We start from the raw sequence: 6,109 nt of genomic DNA, 5'->3' as shown, positions 1-6,109 counted from the left end.
ACTTATGATGGTTTGTAGTGTAAATTGTGTTGAGATATATAATATATTTGATAAACGATGGTTTGGACCTTGGTTGCTATTATATAATGATATATTCATGTGCATAATATTTTTGTGCTTGTTGTGTGTTTGTATTTTCTAAAACTTGTTCAGGGGGTATTTGAAGTATGTCGAGGATCTTACTAGGTTATATTTATGTATAACTCACTCTCACTCGCATGTCCATCTGACATCGTCGTCGGAGAACGAGGTCGGTAATTGAAGATTTCGTGAGTGGATTCTCAAGGTTCTTTGGTGAGCCACCGCATTATTCGTGAAGCACCTATTTCGCCTTATCTAATTTATTTCTAGTTATTTCTTTTATTTTGGGTTTACATGCCCGACACTCAAACTCACGTGACTCACATTAGATGCTCTATGGTCTTAGCGTGGGATGTGGGCTAGAGATTCTTTTTTTATCTTAACGTTGATTGGTTTTCATAAATCGATTATGGATTTGGTTGGCGACTATTTCGCATTTTTATCATTAATAACGTTGTTGGACTTGCACTTATTTTCTTTAGTGCTTTTATAAATGATTAAGAGTATGATCTATGGTTCCGCCCGCGGGTAGTGTTTGCTGGGTGCCAATCACGTCTAGCGGATATTTTGGGACGTGAGAAAGTTGGTTCTAAATTACCTCCGTGGTTAAACCTCAAAGTCACAAACACATCGTCTATTTTCTTCACAAAACCTAAAATTGAAAACAAATGAAAAATTACAAGATTCAGTTACCATTTACACACAAAAAAAAAAACGAAGTTAAAGATAAAGTTTTTTTGCAAGTAAAATAGTAAAATCGAAATCTAGACAAACCCTGACTTCAGAAAACAAGAATCGTGTACCTTTGTGGCTAACTAATCTTCAATATCACTCTAAAACAACAAGATTTACGTATATTTTGGGTTTTTAACTTTACAATGATCGGTCGTGTAGTGTGGAGGTTTGGTTGTGTAGTGGAAAAGGGCAAAATGTCAATTGGGAACGGTGGTTAGGTTTTTGTTTGGGATGGGTTGGGTTACTTGGGGCTGGGTCAGGTTTTTTAAGTGGTGGTGGGGGGGGGGGGTTTAAAAATAAGTTGGGAAATAAATAATGACGTGGACCAATGAGATCGCGTGTGTCTAACAATACCCAGCCCTCAACTGGTCTGGGCAACTAGAGGGGGAAAATAATTGAAACGTAAGTTGTTAAGGGGGTAAATAAGGGGTAAATAAATACAACTTAAGTTTAGTTACTAAACTGAGTTTTCGTGCCAAGTTCAGGGGTCAAATGATGTCTTTTCTCAAATTATTTTTAATAACAACAACAGATTATGTATTAGATTTATTTTTTTCTCAAAAAGTTGAAGATGGCTTTTAATTTGAAAGGTAGGTTTTAACAAGTTTTTTAAGTTAAATGCATTTACAAACAAAATTCGGCTGTTAAAATATTCTTTTTTAACTTTTTAAAACTATTTTTTCCCCTTCATTTCATTTTACACGAGTTTGATTAACACAAAGTTTAATTATTTCCTAAAATTATGATTTTACATATGTCGTAATATTTGTGTGGTGATAAATTTGAGGTACAAATATTATTATTCACACAATGTTTTTTTAGATGTTTTAATTCACGTACAATTAAACCTCTTTTTTTTTTCCGACAGAGCTTTAAAATTATTTACTTTCCTAAGTTTTTTTTTTTTTGGTTAAATAACACTGTATCATAATATTTACCCGGATTAGCCCATGTTATTTATTTACCCAAACTAGCCAACATTTAAAGCTTTGCTGTTGCTCTGTGGCTTTGTTTTTGTTGTTGCTTTGCGCACGGCTTTGTTTTTGTTGAATTTTATTTTGGTTGTAGTTTTTTAGTATATTTAAATCATCGTGTTGATATTATATCAATATTTAATAGTTATTTTTTATTTATCTATATATTATATGTTACACCTTGGAAAATTTCCCGTTAGCGTACAAAGGAATAGACTAACGAGGGGCATGATGTATACGAGGTTTGGACAAGTAAGAGATAGTATTTGATGGTCCTAATTAAGATTTCCAAAGACATTCGAGTTAAGGAAAGAAAGTTGTTAAGGAAAGCGAGTTACAAGTCGAGTGTGCCGGGCTAAATTACGAGTAGTGAGTTAATGGTGTTTTAATGACACCTTGAGGAAGAGTTATAACATCCCTTAGAATGGTAATGAGGTGTTAAACAAGTGTTAAGAAGGTTCCATAAGGATCGGAGATCAAACGAGTCGACGAGAGCAAGTCTCGGAAAACTGGGCAAACCTACGGCCAGACATACTGGTCGTATAAAATGTATGGACCGTATGTCCAACCGTAGATCCAACCCGATACCATGTCTCATCGGACCAGATCTACGGCCAAACATACGGCCAAGAGAAACATACGACCGTATGTTGGTCCGTAGATCTCGGTCGGGACTGAATTCAATTAATATAAGGGACCCCTTTCTCATTTCATTTTCATTTTCACTTCCACTCCTCCACACTTCAAGACTTCTCTAGAACATTCCACACACTTCAACCACAAGAAACCAAAGGAAATCAAAGATCAACAACAAGAATTGAAGAGAATCAAGTGTATGAAACCCATTAAAAGCCATTCAAACCAAGAAATCCCAAGAGAGATGAAATAGGGTTTTGGTGCAAAGGGTGTATCACCATTCAAGGCTTATTCCTCCATCATCTAAGGTGAGTTTCATGATCTTCCCATGTTGTTTGAAGTATTAATAAGTTGAAACACATGGATTGTAGAAGAGTATAGAAAATGGGTCATAAATGTGTGAATAGTGTCATTATTGAGTAGTAGTTGGATTGAATCATGAAAATGGATATGTTGAGATTACAAATACGTTATAAATGACATTTAGAATATGGGATAAGTATTGTATGTGAAAGAACGCGATAATGGACTTTGGTCATGGTTATGGAGAATTGTAGTGAAATTATGAATTGTGGGCAATGTAATTAGATGATGCTTATTGTTTATGATATTGTGATTGTTGTTATGAATGTTGGGAGTTGATATGGAACATGGAGGAAAGTAGTATAAACAAAGGAAATGCTGCCCAATTTTCTCTCGCTTTAGTAAGCTCGTTCCTACAATTGTATAGCTAATGTCGATACGAATTCCCTTGAAGGTATAAACGAGCGCATTAAAGGAGAACGAGCAAGCGATAGAATAGTTAAACGACAAAGGTATGTGAGGCTAGTCCTTTCTTTCTAAGGCATGAATCTTATGGCATGAATTCCCTCTTTTCTCATGAATGTCCTATATTCTAGAAAACTATGAGTCCTTGTTCATGAATAGCCATACGAGATAAGAGATATGCTACGAGTATGATAATGATAATGACAAGCTTAAGTCTAAAGATTCTAGCGTCCATGATATAATGTTCCTATAAAGCTAAAGATGTCATATGTAACCTATCGATGTTGATAATTGTATACACTCACCTTATATGCTAATTCCTTCAAGGTGAGGCAGAATGCTTATAAATGCTCCATAAGGAAATCGGGGGTCTACGACCTTATGTCACCCCGATAAAGTAAGATTATCTATGAGTCTCTATGCATGCATATTATGATGAGTTATGATAAGTATTTTATGATGAGCATATGATGATATTACACCGTGCCTATATGGCCGAGCAGTCACCGCCAAGGCGGGCAGCTATACACCATGGCCAGATGGCATGGGCAGACACCACTAGTGGGCGGCATGAGATGGTACCCCGGACGCGGGAGGCCTGGACGCAGGCTAATGCTAATGCTAATGTTATTGATTGTCACACCGTACCTATATGGTCGGGCAGCTTATACATTTATGCATATATGATATAATGATGAGTATGAGAGTAAGCCAGTACGCATTATTTCTTTTATGATTCAGTCAGTTACAGATTGCTCCTCATTTGATGCCTCCCTATTTCATTGATGTCTCATTATTGTTTATGCCTTACATACTCAGTACATTATTCGTACTGACGTCCGTTTTCTTTGGACGCTGTGTTCATGCCCACAGGTAGACAGGAGGCGACCCGCATTCATAGGAGCCATTGGGCGATTGAGAGCACTCCACTTTTCCGTGAGGTGCCATTGATTATTCTTTTTTGTACATATGTGTATATATTCATGATTTGGGCACGACGGGGTCCTGTCCCATCCATATGTCTAGTACTCTAGTAGAGACTCGTAGACACACAGTGTGGGTAGTATGGTCCCATAGCCTTTATGTATATATGTATATGTTATTTTGATAGCCGAAGGGCTTATGCTTATAAAAGTAAATATGTTTCAAATGATGATAGTTTTCTATGATTATGAATGTATACTAGGGATGAGAGTAGATAAGTAACAGAATGAGCGGTGTCCCGTGGTTAGCCCCGGATACCCGTCATGGCCCTAGTCGGGTCGTGACATTATATTAATTGAAAATTTTAATATGCATTATGAAATTTTAATTAAATAAAAGTAAAAATTTAATTGAAGTCTTCCATATTAGATATTTAAAATAATCTCTCTTTGTAAAACAATCTTAATGGTAAACGTCTTGTCCTTTTTCGTAATTTGACACTCAAAAGCACTTTTTTAAGAAGATTAGACAAACACAATCTGCTTATTAAAAGCCGTCATAAGCACTTTTCAAATGAATTGGCCAAATGCAACCGTAAATCTCCACGAAAAGTACTTTTTTTAAAAGCGCTTTTAATAAAGGCACTTATCAAAATAAGCAGTTTTTTGCCGGTAGGCTAAACAGGCTCTTATATTAAACTAGTATACTTGTCCGCGCTTCGCGCGGTCGTGAAAAAATATAATATATTAATAGATATTGATGTTATAATTTTGTTAAAAGAAATAATATTTATTAGTCAAACATTTTTTCATTATTCTACTATTTCTTCATAATTTTTTAGATGATCCATAAATACTCTTTTGACTGAAAAATATTGTGAGACTTTTTGGTCGAATATATATATATATATATAACTTGAATAGAAAAGAAAAAGAAAAAGAAAAGAAAGGTAATGACGAAGAGGGCAAAAAAAAAAGATAATGTAAAACTTTGTTAATGCAAACCTTGATACCTCCCAAAGTGGACATTATGGTGCGAATGCAAGTAATCGAGCCCCAAAGGCGACTCCATATCGAAGACTCGCCTCAGATCTGCAGTTAAGGATGGAGAAAGATATCATTCTACCACGCTCATGGTGAAAAAGAATTAATTACGTAGCGAAAACAATGAACAAAGAAGAGATCAATATGAATAAAGCTAAGCCATCTACATATCCAAATTATAAGAAAATTAGATATCTTGAATGTGGTGAAAAAAGTGATCAATTTTTTTTTTTTTTTTTTTATAGCAATGTCACCTTTAAAGAACACTAATTTTAAACTATTTAGATGAAGCAAAGGAAAAGCAGGGTACCAAAAAAAGACACTCAATTAATGTCAAGTGGTCAATGATGATGCTGCCTTTGTCCCTATATATCCACCATTCAGTTGTTTTCTTATCCCCTCAAGACACAATAAGCTACTCAACAATCCTCTTCCCGGTATTCCGATCCCCATGGCACCAGCAACAAAGATTTTCTTCTGATTGATACCCGTTTCCTTTTCCTCCTTAATTTTACTTCTATCTGTAACGATAATGAAAAGTTAAAGCACAATCATACATCACATAGGAAGAGAAATATTGCTAGAATATCAAGTATTTGGAAATGAAGTCTTGTAAATATTCTGCAAAAGCTACGTTAATGTTGCTTCAAAATGAGAAAATATGATTTTTAGTTTAAGGTTTTTTTTTTTGATGTAGTTGGAGGTCGAGTAAACGGGTTCTGAGCAAGAAAAACCACTGGCATATCAGTGATTAATAGCAAGGACAAAACGACTTTAGGGTTTAATGTATACATGAATATTGCTGCTACGTGGGCTGAGGGCTAATTACTTGAAATTTATCATTTACAAAGTTGTACGTGGGTGGGACCTATCAAATGTATATTTAATGTATGAGTCTTTTCTTAATCCGATTATTTAGTAAATATTGTAGAGAAATGAAGGAAAAAT

The sequence above is a fragment of the Lycium ferocissimum genome, chromosome 5 (assembly GCF_029784015.1).
Source record: "Lycium ferocissimum isolate CSIRO_LF1 chromosome 5, AGI_CSIRO_Lferr_CH_V1, whole genome shotgun sequence".
Lineage (NCBI taxonomy): Eukaryota > Viridiplantae > Streptophyta > Magnoliopsida > Solanales > Solanaceae > Lycium > Lycium ferocissimum.
Note: the sequence above shows the minus strand (reverse complement) of the source record.